The sequence below is a fragment of the Quercus robur genome, chromosome 4 (assembly GCF_932294415.1).
Source record: "Quercus robur chromosome 4, dhQueRobu3.1, whole genome shotgun sequence".
Taxonomy (NCBI): Eukaryota; Viridiplantae; Streptophyta; class Magnoliopsida; order Fagales; family Fagaceae; genus Quercus; species Quercus robur.
In genome coordinates, this window is record NC_065537.1 from 19106163 (window position 1) to 19124660 (window position 18498).

General features: G+C 33.9%; 3 protein-coding genes across 31 annotated transcripts in view; 1 reads left to right on the forward strand and 2 right to left on the reverse strand.

The window, feature by feature from the left end:
* The window catches only part of LOC126720768 (receptor-like protein 33), a 322024-nt gene that overhangs the window by 298555 nt on the left and 4971 nt on the right, over nt 1-18498 (reverse strand). The gene's annotated exons all lie outside the window — the stretch shown is intronic.
* Nucleotides 1-18498, forward strand: part of LOC126720773 (serine/arginine-rich splicing factor SR45-like) — a 185922-nt gene that overhangs the window by 94404 nt on the left and 73020 nt on the right. For 10 of the 16 annotated variants that reach the window (XR_007653663.1, XR_007653674.1, XR_007653656.1 and 7 more), the window contains one exon: nt 3558-3729. The exons of the other annotated variants lie outside the window; for them this stretch is intronic. The gene's annotated coding sequence lies outside the window, so the exon portion shown is untranslated. The remainder of the gene's footprint in view (nt 1-3557; nt 3730-18498) is intronic. 16 annotated transcript variants of the gene reach the window in all.
* Nucleotides 14169-18498, reverse strand: part of LOC126720769 (receptor-like protein 9DC3) — a 93701-nt gene continuing 89371 nt past the window's right edge. Inside the window, exon 5 of one of the 2 annotated variants that reach the window (XR_007653650.1) lies at nt 14169-14299. The gene's annotated coding sequence lies outside the window, so the exon portion shown is untranslated. Of the gene's footprint in view, nt 14300-14491; nt 14600-18498 lie in introns of those variants that run through there. The other variant, XR_007653653.1, reaches the window with a different exon arrangement.

Here is an 18498-nt window from a genome sequence, read left to right on the forward strand (position 1 = left end):
GTTATATGCTCAAGAAGAGGCTGATACATATACACTCACATATACTTTTAAGTACTCTAATTTTTCTTGCCTGTTTATAGTTTATATAAACTCTACTCTTGTGTGGATATGGTTCTAATAGTTTGGTTTAAACTCATGGATGTGTCTGACAGTGATATTATTAATATCTAAAGATGTTTTTCTGTATTTTTTGTGTTTGTGCCCATGTTGCTTTTGTAAGTTTTTAGGGTTTGTTTCCATGTAAATTTGTAGGCTTTTATGGTTTGTACCATTCTTTGCAGCCTTTATGTTTTGTTGCCTAGTACTTCTAGCTAAATGTTATACATTTTCTTTAAGTACTCTCATTCTTGTGCCCTCGTAGGATTTTGTTCCTAGATGCATATACTTTATGTATTGTGCATTAGTTGAGTGTTGGGCATACAAGTGATTTGCATTGAGCTTATTGGCTTGTATGTCCGAGTGTTCATTCCAAGTATGAATAAGCATTTTGGTCGCTATTTTATAGTGATTGCCTATTTGGTCAAGTCATGATTTATTTCTCATTCCATTTTGCTTGATCGCATTGTGCTTGCCTCATATGCAATTACAAGTTTTTCTACATACAATGATCATATTGTGTTGTTGTGTTTCAGAAGATTCTTGTTCATATGATTTAAGAGCTTATCAGATTCTAGAGTTAGAAGTGAGTGAGTTTTATTCAACTGTTCCAAACTCACATGTTAAGTCTAGAGTTTGTTTTAGGGTTTTGTCACGAAATAGCCAAATGGGGAGATTATAAGGTTGAATTTTATCAAACATCTTGTTGGTTTTATTCCGTGCCAAATTTACTTGTATTTTAGCAATTAGTAACCCTGTATTTAGGTGGGAATCATGTAAGGGTAGTGAGTGAGAGAATGTGAAGAAATGCTCAAGATTGTGCAAGGATGGAGAGACTCGCGACTGGCAAGCCGCCAAAGCTGGCACACGTGTGAAGCATGCAGGGGAGCTGAAGAGTCATGCCAGCTGTTGCATTACAGGACAAAAGTCCCAGGCTGGCCAGGCCGTTAGCTCGCAACTTGAACTCGCAACTCAGTCCAATCGCGAGGCCAAGTCGCCAGACCACCATGTTTGGAAAAAACTGACTCTTCGCATTCCTTTCTCACCCTACTATATATAGACCCTTATACCCACGAAATTTTGAGAGCTTCCAGAGAGAATTTTCAGGGAGAAACCCTAGAGAAAAACAAGATTGATTCATCCACAATCTTCACATAGAGACTATTCAAATTCCTCTACTTTCTTCCTCTCCATTGTTAAATCCTTGAGAGGTACATTACCAAAAAATTTTCACACTATACCCATATCTGTGAGAAGGCTATTTGGTACTTTGAGAAGCAGTTAAGAAGGGACCAATTTCATATTGGTAGAAGTTATGGTCAAGTAGCGGAATCCGGTAAGTTAAAGAAGAAATAGGTTCGGCGGAACCTCATTGGAATAGGAGCTTGGAGGGCTTAGGTATATTGGTTAGATTAGGTTTGGAGGGTCTTCTGCTGTTCATGTATCCTAACTACATTCTTTAGTGAATTATTTACCGCTTGGAGAGCAGCGGAGAGGTTTTACGCCGAGAGTTTCGATTTCCTCTTCGATAACACATCATGTGTTGTCCTTATGTTTGCATCTCTCTTCCTTTAATCTTTGCCATTTTATTTCTGTTATGGATGTGATTTTATTTGAATTAGATTGTTTATCAATTTTGTATTAAGTTTATGTTCATATTCCGCACATTAATTGTGTAAGGTTGAATTTTATCAACCATCTTGTTGGCTTTATTCCGTACTAAATTTTCTTGTATTTAACGAATTAGTAACCCTATATTTAGGTGGGAATCCTGTAAGGGTAGTGAGTAAGAAAGTGTGAAGAAATGTTCAAGATTATGCAAGGATGCAGAGACTCGCGACTAGACTTGCGGGTGACTCGCGATTGGTAAGCCGCCAAAGTTGGCACACATGTGAAGCATGCAAGGGAGCTGAAGAGTCATGCCAACTATTGCACTACAGGATAAAAGTCCCAGGCTGGCCAGGCCGTTAGCTCGCGGCTTGAACTCGCGACTCAGCCCAGTCGTAAGGCCAAATCACCAAACCACCCTATTTAGGAAAAACTTACTTTTCATATTCCTTTCTCACCCTACAATATATAGACCCTTATACCCACGAAATGTTGAGAGCTTTCAGAGAGAATTTTGAGAGAGAAACCTTAGAGAAAAACAAGATTGATTCATCCACAATCTTCACATGGAGACTCTTCAAATTCCTCTACTCTCTTCCTCTCCATTGTTAAATCCTTGAGAGGTACATTACCAAAACATTTTCTCACCATACCCATATCTGTGAGAAGACTGTTTGGTGCTTTGGGAAGTAGTTAAGAATGGACCAATTTCATATTGGTAGATGCTATGGTTAAGTAGTGGAATCCAGTAAGCTAAAGAAGAAATAGGTTCGGCGGAACCTTGTTAGAGTAGGAGCTTGGAGGGCTTAGATACATTGGGTAGATTAGGCTTGGAGAGTCTTCTGCTATTCATGTATCCCAACTACATTCTTTAGTGGATTATTTACCACTTGGAGGGTGGCAGAGAGGTTTTATGCCGAGGGCTTCGGTTTCCTCTTCGATAACACATCATTGTGTTGTCCTTATGTTTGCATCTCTCTTCTCTTAATCTTTGCCATTTAATTTCTGCTGTGGATGTGATTTTATTTGGTTTAGATTGTTTATCGATTCTGTATCAAGCTTATGTTCATATTCCGCACATTAATTGTTTGATATTAAGCTTGAATTGGTAATTTGTAAATTGGGGGTCTAATCATTCAAAGTGTTTTATACACTAATTGAACTTTCAAATTGTTTGATATTAAGCTTTAATTGGTAATTTGTAAATTGAGAATCTAATTGTTCAAGGTGTTTTATACACTAATTGAACTTTCAATTTGGATTTGGATTTTTTTAATTTCAAGTTATTTATATCTCCCACTTTCCAAGATTTTCTTGACAGTGGGATCTTGTTAGGACCAAAAATTGTGGAGAAGGGAATTAGCAACTCAAATAAATTTAATAAAGAAATTTTGTGATTCATGGTACTCACACATGGTGCATGCCAAACATCTAGTTAGTTAATAGACTAACAATTTCCTAACTAGGTTCTCTCCTCTATTGACTTTGCTTGAAGTGCAAACTTGATTCCTTTAACACATATCATATTAGTTTCCTTGTTGATATATATATATATATATATATAGTAGTTCTTGGTCTGTGAAGATATGTTGTTAGGTGCTCTGTTTTATTTTCCCACTGAGGCCAAATCTAAACCAGTGCTCGAGAGATAGTTGTCCATATACTGATAAGGGATGTATGGATTCTAGAGAAGAGAGGAGCCATGGTGGTCCCCCCCGGACTGCCTAAATCCCACGATTGAATAGAAAGTTGGATCTATATATATAGTTTTAGTACTTGTGTTTGTAGCTTTAAATGTTTCATGCTTTCATTTATATTTGGGTTTGTTCTGATGGAAGCTTGCTTATGTGTAGGCCCATTAAAGGAAGAAGCAGTAGCAACAGTAGCCGCAATAGTTCACCACTGCTGCCTCATAATGTATGATGTAATGTCGAGGTGGTATTGACTATGAGAACAAGATATTGTGGCTGTAATATGCTCTCTGATGGTAGCATTTAGGTTTGTCTCAGTTATGGTGACCATTAGGTTTGCTCATTTATGTTGGAGGCAATGTTAAGCGCCGGTTATTTGCTATTTATTTTTCCAAAAATTATTAAGCTAAGCATTCTGATGGAAGAAACAATATGCAAAAGCTGTATTCTTGGTTTTATGAATGCTACATGTACAGTTTGTATGATTAATATTGTTAATAAGAGGAAACATGCAGATCCTTTATTCAAACATGAGCTGATGATCTTTGATTGCCCATTCTCTCTATAGCTGTTTGAAGAATAAAAAATCATACTGGAGCTTGTCCAAGACAAGGGCCAGGTTCTTGTATGACTCGTTTAATTAGTTGATTGTTCATCCACGGGTTTTTTAACAAGAGAAAATATAGTGTCTCATGTGCTTCATTGGTGTTGCTATTGGACATTCAAAATATAAGGTGATGTTGGTTCAATCCAGTTTAGCCATCTAGTTTATAGGTTTTCTTAAAAACCCTTGGGTTTCAATGGTTTAGTTGGGTTAGTTGCATTCTTGGTTTTTTCAACTCCATTGGTCATATCCATTGGTATGGCCTAGGTTGTTAAAATGGGATCTTACGTAAGATCAATGGAAGGGATCAAGAATTGTATTGTAGGATCAAATTGAAAATAATAAGTTCTTACTTTGTGTTGAAGAATAATAAAAAAGGGAAAATAATAGAGACTCTGTATGTTGAATAAATCATTAGAATTAAGAAATTATCCATGAAAAAAAAAGGTTTTAGTTTAATAGTGTAATTATACCTATATAAGTGCATCTATAACAAAATCTTCATTTAAGAATTGCTATATATAAAAAATAAAGTCCATTTGTGCATTGGGGTTTTTATTATTTTATTATTTTTGGAGAAGAAAGGCAAGTTGAAGCTTATGGAAAAAGTTTGGCTTCAACCAGGAATATAACGCATTTTGTCATTGCAATATACAAGACTCATTTTGTTGGTTGAGTTAAGTGAATCATGTGCAATACACATGATGATATGGATTAATGTCATCTTTTTATTGATGGTTGGTGCCCAAGACACCAAATATGTTTGAAGCCAATTTTTGTTCAAATTTTATTAAGACAACGAGATTAGATATAGAAAGAAAGATCTAGAGAGAACTTTTTCAGCCAAACAAGCAGATCATTAACTTCCTTAGCTCTTCCTGCTAAAGCATATGTGTGTCCTTTGCATTGTACATGATACAAACGAGAGTGGTAAAACTTTGTACAAAGACTTGAGTTTCACTAATGATTATGTTGCCATATAGAGTAGAAAATAGTGGCAGTTTTCTTAATTTCATGACTTTTAACATCTGAATCGCCTTCAAGCTCCACAGGATCAACACCAATCTCCATAGCAAAAATAACCGCTCATTTTGCAGCATTACCCCATTGGTAAATAAAGTTTTAACCGCTATTTTAGTGCCTACTAGCAGCTACCCAATAAAATTCTTGAGCCAAACAAAAATGGCTAGGACAGCAAAGAAAATATATATATATATATATATATATATAAAAAAAAAAACCAACTGTATGACCTCCTATTCTCACTTTAGTTACCGTTCTCCTTTGAACAAAGCAAAGCTTCAGTGCCGTAATGCAGTGACATAAAATGTGAAAGACAGTGGGGTGTTGCCAAATTTCCCAATACCTATTCAAGCTGTGTTGACTAAAAGCAATCCAGGGTGAAACGAACAAGTGAGCTTCTTTCTCTGATAATGATGCTGAAATCTATATGCCAAAAAAAAAAAAAAAAAAAGACGAAGTTTAACTACAAAATTGATTGTGATTTAAAATTACAATATTACTCAATAAAATAAACATCACTATATATTTTGAAAAGGACAAAGTTTAGCTACAAAATTTATTATAGTTTAAGGCTACAAATTCCTTTAATAAAATTAACATTACTACATATTTTGAAAATCTAACCGTTAAATTGCATATATTTTATGCTTTTAATACACACGTCAAATTATGTATCAATCAGATATTATTTACTATATATCTATAAGCTTATATTTTATGCATAATTTTAAATTACAAAAACTTGCAATCTAAACAATTTATTAATGACATATCTATTGATCTTTAATTTTCTAAAAATTTTGCAAGCATAGAAGATATAAGAAGAAAATGTAATCCAATGGTGGATTTGTCAAAATTCACCCCCAATAAAAAGATATTGAGTAAGGTTATAACTTTAGGATACAACCAATTTTATAGCTAAATTTTGTTCATTTGAAAATCTAATCGTTGAATTGCATGTTATTTATGCTCTTAATATATATGTCAAATTTTGTGTTAATCAGATATTATTTACTATATGATCTATAAGCTTATATATCATGCATAATTTTAAACTACAATAACTTGCAATTTAAATAAGGCGAAAAACACATTTTGGTCCCTACATTTTTGCACGATTCCTACTTTGGTCCCTAAATTCTATTTTTATCGCTTTTAGTCCCTATTTAGAAAAATGCCTTCTGTTTTAGTCCTTTCCGTCAGTGCCGTTAGGGCACTGACCTACGTGGCAAATGGAATTATTAAAATAATAATAAAAAATTTTATTTTGTCATTAAAAATGCCAAGTCAGCATTTAAATTTAAAAAAAATAATTTATTAAATTTAACTAAATAAAAAAATAAAAAAAACAGAAAAAAAAAAATCACATTAATTAAGATTAAAGTGTGTCTTGAACAAGAACACCAAAAACACAAACCCAGATTTAAGTACACAAACCCAGAAATTAAAATTCAAAAATTAAAATTTTCAAAATCATCATTTTCTCAACCCAGCAAAATCATCAAATCCTAAAACTCCAAACTACCAAATCAATCCAAAAATACCTCACAACCAATCCAAACAAAAAAATCTCAAACTCAGAAAAACCCATCAACCACCACGTCTGAAACAAGCCGCAAACCCAGGGACAATCACAGTGACCAAACCCACCAATAAATCACAAACCAAACCACGAAGCAAGCCACAAACCAAACCCAGATCGAAACCACCAACCACCACCACCCTGACCCAAATTGGAACCACAACCCAACAAAAATTAACCCACGAAACCCACGAATTTAGAACATACACCGTGGCCCACTCCCAACAAACATAATCAACAAACCCCCCCCCCCCCCCCAAAATCCAAGACCAGCGACAAAAGCCAAATGCGAAAGAGAGAGAGAAAGAGAACTGCCGCCGTCATGATGCCGCCTTGGACCTGATTTGGTCGGACTGATGGGTTCACGATGGGCCAATGGTTTTTAGGTGGATGGGGACCATTGAGGTCCGATCGGGCGCTGGTTCCAAGAGTGTGAGATTTAGAGTGAGAAATAGATCGCTCGGCAAGGTGCCGTAGCACTTGGAGAGCATCTCGATGAGGCACGCCACCGAGCTACGGAGAGCGTCTCGACGAGGCGCGCCACCACGGCGTTGCGTGTGCGCTACGTCGGCGGCCATATGCTGAACACTAAGGTGTTGGTATTTGAGAGAGAAAGAGAGAGTCATGGATATGAAAAGAAAGAATTTGAGAGAGAAAGAGAGAGTCATGGATCTGAAAAGAAAGAAGAAAAACAAAGACAAGTAATGGATCCGGAAAGAACGAAGAAAAAGAAGTATAAAATGAGAGTGGAAGTATTGTGCTGGTTTTATTTTAATTTTTTGGGCATGTGTTTTGTGTTTGTTTTCATGTTTAATTCCTTGTTTAGGTTTAATTTGATGTTCTTATTTTTTGGGTTTGTGATTTTTGGATTTTAATTGTGTGTTCTTAGATTTGAGTTTGTGTTCTTGTTGTTCTTGCTCAAGACACACTTCAATCTTAATTAATGCGATTTTTTATTTTTATTTCAGTTTTTTATTTTTTTATTTAGTTAAATTTAATAAATTATTTTTTTAAATTTAAATGCTGACTTGGCATTTTTTAATGACAAAATAAATTTTTTTATTATTATTTTAATAATTTCGTTTGCCACGTAGGTCAGTGCCCTAACGGCACCGACGGAAAGGACTAAAACAGAAGGCGTTTTTCTAAATAGAGACTAAAAGCGGTAAAAATAAAATTTAGGGACCAAAGTAGGAATCGTGCGAAAATGTAGGGACCAAAATGTGCTTTTCGCCTTTAAATAATTTATTGATAACATAACTATTGATCTTTAATTTTCTAGAAATTTTGCAAACATGATGGATATAAGAAGAATATGTAATTCAATGATGGATTTGTCAAAATGCATCTAAAATAAGAAGATATTGAGTAAGGTTGTAACCTAAAGCTACAACCAATTTTATAGCTAAATTTTGTCCCAAAATCTATTAGCTTGCTCTAAGAAAAATTGAACATTTTGATTAGCAAGGAGGCTCGTAGATGCTCTGCAAAATATCAGTCAAAGAATTTTCAGTTTAGACTTTAGACTCAATCTTCTAGAAGAAAGGACTAGTTTGGGATCGTAGGATCTTGTGATTTTGTCGATCCCAAACCATCCTACAAGCGATTCTAAGTTTATACCATTCTAATTCAATCCTAATTGTTTTGAGAAAGTAGGATAGTTCAATTCAAAATTTTAACAATCTTGGATATGAATGGCTATTGGTATGGTCCAATTCTGATAAAGTAGTTGGTTCTGAATTCTGATGAACATGCTCACCTTTGAGCCAATTTTTCTGCCTTTAGCATTTTTTTTTTTGGCTGAGTTTTCTGCCTCCAGCATAATTGGTGATGTCAGATAGGAAGCCATATTTCCCATTCCTGCTTCATATGTACCTATTCTGGCTTCATATGTAGACTTTGACCAGGTTCACTGCTTTTGATCAATATCTTTTTTTAACATTGAACACGTGTAAACGGGTTGGTTTCAGATTAAGTCGATGGGAATTGACCTGTTTATTCAAGATGACAATTTGGGTTTGACATACCAAGCCTCAATTCATATGTTATTGAAATTCATAGAAAAGAAAGCACACACAATATATAGATCATTATACAATTACCATTAGACCAAAACTCAAAAAAAAAAAAAAAAAAAAAAAAACCATTAAACTAAAACTCAATTTTTTGAAGGAAAAAAGTCAATATATATTTCTTTATTGAAATATCAAGAGACTCCCTTGAGAAAGAATCTTGGAGTCTAAAGAATGTTGATTGAATAGTTGTGTTGTTTTTCCTCTGCAAATTCAATTGCCTTTGACTAAATCCCCTCCACCCAAGGCGTTACCTGCTTGATCCCTATAATCCAAATTAAAGATTTACAATAGGTTCAACTCTTGTTTATTTTGAAAAGACCAATCTAATCAAGCCATATGCTAAGATTAAACAAACTGGAAAAGGACATTGACAATGAGACTTTTACACTACAATAAACAATTATCGACTTCTCAGTTCTAGACTTCTAGCATCTTTTGGAAATCAATATACATAATAACACAACCTATAAAAGAAAATAGCAAAACAAAGAATCTCACAATCTTAACCCTACTGATTGTAAGTGAAGAACTTAATTTTTGAAAGTAGCAGAAGATAGCTTGAACATACATATCATGGCCACTTAATGTGCGATGGACAGCCACTACTAGCTACAACAAAAGATTACAAGAGCAACATGTTTCTTCCATTGGCTAGGTGTTTTAAAAAATTGTGAGCATGGAAACAAAATTTGAGAATAGCAATAGTTTCAGAAATTTAACTATAGAAGGGGTTTTTTTAGAGAAAGAATGAGAATGTAGACATAAATTCGAAGTTGAGAGGGAAGGCAAAGCGTGAGAGAGAGGTTGGCGAGTCAAAGGTTTAGGAAATACTACATTAATCATTATAGCAGAATGTTGATAAGGCACATTATGTGCAAACAAACAGGCAAAAACTAAAACATCATTTTGGAGGAAAGCTGTGATTAATGCTAGTACACAATTACAAAGGCAGAAACTTTTTTAAATAACCAACGTAAAAACTTGCCTTACCAAAAAAAAAAAAAAAAAAAATTAATAGAGGAGGGAGACTCTTTTTATGAGATGTGAGTATGTAACTAATCATCATAAAATAATAATGGTTCCCATAGAATAAAATAAAAGGGTTATGCTAACGAGTGTCCTAAGAGCACTCGTTAACAATCCATTTTAGGAAAGTTTTGACATTACTTTTATGTGAAATGAAAAAAGCTGTCAAAATATTAATTTTTATTTTCTTTTCCCATAAAAACTTTCTTTAACTGGATTGTTAACCAGTACCCTAAGGGCACTCGTTAGCATTTCCCTAAATAAAATAATAATGATCATAGTAAATAAAGGATATGGATTTGTGTAATTGAGGCACTAGAAATGCTGAAGACTATCTATCTTGATCTCATTAGTTATTAGTCCCTTAAAAAAAATTGAAATAGCTGGTATACTAAAAGACATAAGAAGAGAGAGAGTCATGGTGTAAATTTAGACAATTAATGGAAGAGTTTGATAATCGTAGAGAAACTTCATAGGACGTGCCACTTGGCAAAAGTATAGATTCTCACACTATGAGGTCTCTGATTTTATATATACTAGTTGTAGACCCACGCAATGCGTGGGAATATAAATATTATGTAATAATGTGTAATATATTAAAAGTAATAATTACTTTAAGTATTGTCTATTTTTTAAAAAGATTTTTACAAGTAATTTTTTTAAATCTTTTTATCTCGACAAATATATCATTTTATTATTTTTTTTTTGTGTTTGATTAATATTTTTTAAAGGTGAACCATATTCTTCTAACTTCTATTGTAGTGTATTATATTTATCTAAAATACAACTAAACCTTATAAGTTTCAAATTTATTATTCAAATTTCTCATCTCTTTAGGAATAAGGAAATTATCATAATAATAAAAATTCATCACAAAATTACAACGTTATCTTTGCCAAAATTAAAATGAAACTAAAGGAATTAAAAAAATAGATTTTATAATAATTTATTACTCAAACAATTGGTAGGCATATTCAAATTCCTTTTTCCAAAAGAAACTAAGTATTAACTCAAACCAAAATTCAACCAAAGCTATGAAAGGGAAAGAGAAGGCTTTCTAATGAAAAAAAAAAAAAAAAAACCATCAACCTTAATTAGAGGTATAAGAAATAACAAAAATTCACAGAGAGAGAGAGAGAGAGAGAATACTCACAGTTTTGTGGGGAAAAAATATGGACTGAATGAGGAAAATGATATCAAATTTATACAAAATGAAATTGGGAGAAAAAGAGTCATAATATAAGAATGAAGAAAAAAGTGTAACCATAAAGTTGAGAGTAGTAGAGAGATAAAAGGGAAAAGGTTGTAAAAAATGTAACACTAGGTGTGAATGAATGGGAAGAAGAATTTTTTTTTTTTTTTTTTTTTTTTTTGAGAATGGGGCAGAAGAAAAGTTTAAATAAAGAAAAGAAAGTATAAAAAATTAGTGGAAGACGTGGCTACTGATGTGGCTCAACAAGAGCGTAGTAATAATAAATGCTACGTTTTAGCTTTTAGATATATATATATATATATATATTGATTTTATGAAATATGAGAATTGTTAATAGGTTATCTGTGCTAGGTAAACATGTAAACTTGACTATGTGACCTATTTATTAAATGGGTTATGTTAGGTCATGCCAACCTTAATACATGTTTATTAAATGGTTATGTGAATCGTATCGTGTCAACTTGTTTAATAAATAGGTTATGTTAGGGTTGAGGGGTTGTGACTCGATTAATAAACGTTTTGTGTTCGTGTAGATTTATATGGTTGGATATTTGTGAGTTAATATGACATGAGCATGATATGTGAACACAAATGATCACCCCTAGAATTGAATATTGTTTTCTTTTGATTGTTTGAGGAGCTTGCACACAAGTGGCTTAAATGTCTTGAGATTTTTATTTTATTTTATTTTTGAGAAACAAACACACACAAAAGGGAGAGAGAAATTGGGTCTAAAACAAAGGCACCTCATAAACTCTACTTAAAAGTCATGGTAACTGGTTTCTATAATGCTCTCTTATAGTATGTCTTGGGATTGGGCTTATAATACCTGTATAGTGTATACTCATTGTGGTTTTCGTTTGTTTTAAATCTAAAGATTTTTAATAGATGGAAGAGAGAAAAGCTCCCAAATACCAATGTTCTTAGTTAAAGTTCATGAAGCATGTAGAGCCATTCGGTCTTTTAGAGAGGGAGAAGAGAGTGACAAAAGACATCAAATGTTAAAGAAACTGGATGGAAACAACAAAGTAGAAAATAGTCTCAGTGTAATTTTTTGATAGAGGCATATTTCTTCAAAGTCATGCTTCATTGAAGTGTTTTTTTTTTTTTTTTTTTTTTTTGATACCATTCAAAAAAGGCATTAACCATAAGTAGCATTTAAATCATGTTCCATAGTCGGCCAGCAATAGTAAGTTGGCTCTTTTGTAGCTAAAATAGCTAACGCCATACATAGTTAAGGATAACCTTAGAAACAAAAATCAGCCTGCAATCTAATCCCATCTGCTGTAGGGAGGACATGTCTGCCATGAGAGTTCTCTCTTTCCAATCTGGGGCTCGCTTCTTGTTCGCTACTTGAACTAGCTTTTTGCAATTACTTAACATCAAAATTTGTTGATATCCAAGGTTCTTAGCTTTGACTGCTGCCTCCACTATCGCCTCCTAAACTGCACCTGCAACAGATCCAGTAGCACAACTCCTAATACCACAAAACACCACTTCTCCTCGTAGATTTCTGGCCTTATGCGTAAGCACTTCTTTTAGCTCTCTTTCTTTTTGCACCTGCTAACTTTACGATTAGCTACCACTGCCCACCAATTGGAATTTGGTCTGTATTTTGCTGATGCCTCTGTGTGCCCAGTGAATCAGCCTCGTTAAAGATTTCATGGTACCTGCAAGACAAATTTGAGCAGTTAAGAGCACTTCTATTGTTCCATATTGACCATAAGACAGTAAACAGAGTTTGCAGGTATTTCATTGACTCCTGATCCATCCTTTTGTGTCTTATTAGCAAGGACCCAACCCACCCTTGGACAGAAATATTGTTTAGCTCAGAAGTATGAATACCCAATGATGAACCATGCCAAATGGCTCTAGCAAAAGGGCAGTTGAGGAAAAGATGAGTGGTGCTTTCATCCTCAGAATTGCAGAGAGGGCATGTACTATGGACATTGATCCCTCTATTACACAAATTCAGAAATGTAGGAATATTGTCATGCATGACTTTCCACACAAAGATTCCAATTTTCAGAGGGATTTTTACTTTCCAAATTAGGTTCCAAAGCTCCTGGGGAATGGTATTGTGAGCATGGTGATCCTGCCTTGAGGCCTGGTAGTCTTCCTGAAGTATAAATAGGCTTTGTGTACCTGAAATGAAACCCATCATTTACAAAGAATAAGACAAAGCGCATATCTAGCCTTCCCAAGGCTAAGTCGGTACATTTGTTGTATCCATTGGAAGCATTACTTATATTTCTCCTCAAGAAAACAGAAGGAAATCTATAGGCAGTGAACACTAAGGTCTAAGGGCCTCAGTCTATGATAATTACTAGTGCTAAAGCTATGCCACCATAGCTTAGTAAACATTGATAAAAAAAAAATTAACTGGCATTTATTGAACTGGCATTTATGCATAAATAAAAAAAGATAAAAATGTACTGTGTATTTCTTGTGTTATTGGATTATGAGCTATATATAGTTCATGGTTCTGTAAATTTAGTTGTAGCAAGCTTGAAGCACCCCACTTTGATTGTAAGAATGAACTAGTTAGGGACAAAAAAAATGTATTGGTCCCCTATATGAGTAGAATTAATGTGATATGCTTCCATTTTTTCTTTGGAAAACCAAACAAGTAGCATGTTGAAACATTCAAACCTAGTACATCATTGTTCAACCCTTCAAACAAAAATAATGGGTCCTCTTCTATCCAAGTTACATAATCTTCAATATTATGTGCACATCTTGCCAAAATGAGTATCTAGTAAAACTAACTTCCCATTGCTAAACATGTTAACGTTGCAGATGAAATTTAGCTTCCTTCACAACGCTAGCCCACCAAAACTCGAGTTTCCATGTTCCTAAAGTTTTGCTATATATAATCCCCCACTAAAACTCGTCCCTTCTGTATGCCAACATCATGAGCAAACCAAATGGTTTGGACTGCAGCCTCAAGTTCTACCACAAAGCTCTCCATAACTGGTCTTCCTTTTTGGCTCATTGTTGCAATAAGCAATCCTTGTTCATTCTGGATTGACTCCCGCTCCTGTTGTATGTAAATCCTCAAAAACTACACCATCAAAATATTCCTTGTACATAGGTTTACAGGGAGGATTCCAATGCAGTGTGAGATTAATATGTTGGCATGTTACAGCTTGAGTTGTTGAACTACCTGAGTTGCAGATTGCTTGAAATTCCTACCAAAATTCTATAGCCTCACCTGCTATGACACTTGGCTGTTTTTTAGACTGCTCAAAGACCCACTTATTCCTTGTCTTCCAAATCATCCAGGACAGTATCAGAAATTGCTCCACAGTGTTGTCACAGCCCTCCTCCAATACAGGCCAAAATATTCCAACAAAGTCTAGGAATTCATGCTCTAATTACCTCTTTTCTGCAGCACCAAATTCTTTGTGCCTCTTCACAATTCCATAATTCATGCATCATGTCATCCTTATTTAATTTGCAGCTTGGACATCATGGCTACGTTAGAACCCTTCTGTTCACTAGATTGGCACATGCAAGTAGAACGTTATGACATGCTCTCCATGCAAACATCGCAAATTTATTAGGCACCTTTCTTTCCAAATTGAGCACCAAACCATCTCCACTGCAATTTTACTGGAGCTTCCAATTCCTATTGAGCACATCCCATCTTGTACATTTTATTTATTTTTTCACACCAAACTAGAAATTCAGTACCTATTAGAAATTTCAGCAATCCAACCTTTACTTAATGTAATGAAGATAGGAACATTGAAAAGCAAACTCATTAGAACCACTGGTTTATACCCATAACATTGTCAGGGACTATAATACCTAGTACCACAACAATAATAAAAATCTATACAAACTCACAAGATTTTCATGTTTGTTAAGGATATTTAAGGAATCACATATCCTAGACACAAACAAGTGAACAACAATATTCAAATCACAAACCCAACATATATGGTGTGTTGAAATATTAGAACAATTAAGGGATTCCCAATCAGCTTAATTAAGGGGTTTCCAGTCAGCTGTAATTATGGGATTTGGCAACTGTTAATTTTATGTCTAGGTTCATTGTAACAACATCTATATATTCAGTCCAATGTAAAAGTTCTATACACAGAAAATCCAATCCAAATTGGTTCACCTTGTCATATTCGATCCCATGACCAAATTGTTGACATTTCTACCAAACCTTTGGGTAAGGATTCTTTTCATTGTCTCCTCAGCAAGCTAGGCGTTACTCATGTACACGCTCCACCTTGAAGGGGAGTATTAGAGACAATTAAGGGATTCCCAATCAGCACAATTAAGGGGTTTCCAATCAGCTATAATTATGGGATTTGGTAGCTGTTACTATTCTGTATAGCTGCAATTATGGGATTAGGCTGTCAATATTTTTGTCTAGGTTCATTGTAACAACATATATATATTCAGACCAATGTAAAAGTTCTATACACAGAAAATATAATTCAAACAAATCTTTGTCCTCCAACCTCAATTATTTGTCTTTTCCAAAAAAAACTCAATTATTTGTCTTTTCCAACCTCACTGTGCAAAGACGAATCAAGTATGGCTCTGTTTTGCAACTCTACTCAACCTTGCCTCCTAGCTCTAAAGCTTAGCATTGAATTATCTCTTGAATTTGACACAAAAAGTGCGAAAGATTAAAAAGAGAAAGAGAGAGAGAGAGGTATGTGTCACTTATAGAACGGAAATAGGACTATAGAATTCTGGAGCTAATTAAGTGCCCTTGATAAACTTCTTAGGTTCCCAATTAAACCAACAAAAGATTCATCTAGCTTAAGAATGTCAATGGAAGATGATATAAAAAATTGAGTTGTTGTGGCATACTGTAGGCACATCAATTACTGCATTTGAAAAAACTAGCTACTAAGAATAAACCCCAAAGAGAACTCATAGAAAAAGAACCCATTGAGTTGAATCTTCACAAGTTTTCTTGGGCTCAACATGTTGATTAGGAGCTTTCTCACATTTTTCTTGTTTATTGTTCTCAACTTTTCAATTAGATCTCTCCATCCAACATCTTTCCCCTACTTCCTTTTAAAAGAAAACTGGAGTAGCACTTGAACTTTGTTGATAAACAATAGTATATGTAGAAAAGAAATCATTCCATGAGACAAAGGGTCTCATTAAAAAGCCTTAGCAATATGGAAATATCTTCGCAAAGAGTGGAAAACAAATTTTTCTAGAGGATAGGAAATAGCAACCTCATATGTCAGATAATGCATAAAGCTATCAATAAATTTGAGCAGGCTAAGACATAGCAGTGAAGATCTAAGACATTGCAATTCCTTGCATGTTAAGGGCACAAACTCCTTTCAAAATTATATTGGAACTAAATTAAAAGAGCATGAGGCATGTTATATGCAAGGAGGTGGGAATACATGATAGGTATTTTTTTCATACTTGATGCACTAATCACACCTGCACAGAGCTGACAGTCTGTATTTAGAATGAAACGTAAAGTGAAAAAAATCAAATGTTACTTTGTCTTATCTAAAGAAAATGGACATTGCACCTAATAATAAAAACTATAGATATCTATTTAACACAATCATAAAATAAAATAAAACAAAAAGATTAAAAAAAAAGAACCTAAAGGGCGGAGCTTATTCTAATAAAGGACAAGAAGGATTCTTCTGAATCATAGAAAGAGAAAAAAAATCAGTTATTACAATAAGCCAAAAGTCATGGTTAATAGAAATTGAGTTCCCATTTACTACTAGCCGTTTAGCTTCTATGAGAATATATAATCCCCCCTTTTTTTTGGGATAAATAAACATTTTCATTAAAAATCAAGAAAATTGCTACCCCAGTACACAGGCTTGACTCAAGTACAATTTTCTTTTCACTTCTTATTTAACATGAAATCTTCCTAGAAGGTAGTGTGAATCTGCACCCAAACTTTACTTCAAGATGTGGTAGTAATATTTTTCTGATTTCCATGGGTTGGTAAGTAGTCAATTAAAAATATAATTGCAAGGTTCGATGCATCATACACACACTCACACACACAAACATATTTTAAAAGCTTTTTTGTCATTTAATATGTAATAAAAACTTTTTAAGAAGTGAATTTGGGCTAACAGTTTTTAAAAGCCTTTTTTGTCTTTTAATATGTAATGAAAAGTTTTTTATGAAGTGAATTTGGGCTTTTGGAGTAAGTGAATGACCTGCCTACTTTAAAACCAGAACTGTGGTGTACCTTATGACATATTGTTTTCAAGGTTTTGAGAAGACCTTAATAACAAACAAATTTCTCTTAGGCATGTTTAGTTAACTTTATTTTTTGTGAACTCCCTCAAACTAGTTTGAATGATGTTAAGAAAGATTCTTAGTCATCGGCTCCTTAACAGCCCCCCTCCCACACAAACCCCAGCAAAAAAAAAAAAAAAAAAAAGGAGAAACAAAAAGCTTTAAAGAATTACTTTTCACCTATTAAAATCAATTCTTAAAATACACCCACATCCAGTTTGTAAATGAAAAAAAATTAAGATTAATCCTAATCTGAATACAATATCGAATGAGTCCTGAACCTAGATTGTTTATCTACATGGTTGTGAAACTTCCCCTTTCTCTAGTATGAGATTCAGGGAGAATGGTTGTGGTATTGGGGTATTTATGCAAGAATACCACACATTAAATGAATCTTGAAAAAAAAAATTTATTGCTAAGACAATCAATCTTTTTTTTCCCCCAATCATTGAATAAGAGTATTGGGATAGGTACTAGCAGTTTTCTTACAATCAATCCTTCTTTCTCTAAGTTGTGAAGAATGTTTATTTCCATATATTTTTGGTGGCTTGAGAAGTTAAGCAACATATAGTGCCAACCTAAATTACAAATAAAGTTCATCACAAAAACCTTGGCTACAGCCTACAGGTAAATTGGAACTTTTGCATTGGATTACAGAAGGTATACTTCTTTTCCTCGTCAAATATGCTGCGTAAGCAAATAGTGTAATTGAGGTGAGTTCTTAAATGGACAAATGTCTATGGATATTATATACCCGAGTATATTCATTTAGAGAGCCCATCTTCAGTTCATAGTATGCCATGAAGTTTGAGATGCTTAGCTCATAACTTTTGCAGAATTCAAAAGCGAGTTAAACTATTAATTGCTGGTTTTCATTTTCCAACTATCCTTTCTACATGCATAAGACTTACTTGAAATTGGAGCTTTTCTGTTAATGCTTGTCTTGTTTTCCATTGACAACAACGTGACTCAGAACTACTTTAAAATTTTAGTTTGAGCTTTAGGAAATTGGCTAAAGAACATGGACAGAGGATCCTAAAGAATAGAAAGATCAATTCCAAAAACTTAAGGAATAAAGCAATTATATCAACAACTACAGTTGCTATCCCAACAATAATGAAGATACTGTAATTCAAATATTCCTAAGTAACAGAAAAAGAACAAAAAATAATAAAGACCTATGCTTTTAGGTTATATTATTGAAAAATAGCTCTTCCGCCAATTAACAAACTATATCATTTCAGAGATCCTAATCAAAGGCATTAAAATGTCAAGCCATTTTAACTTTTGGACAGCATGTCCTGCTTTTAAATGGT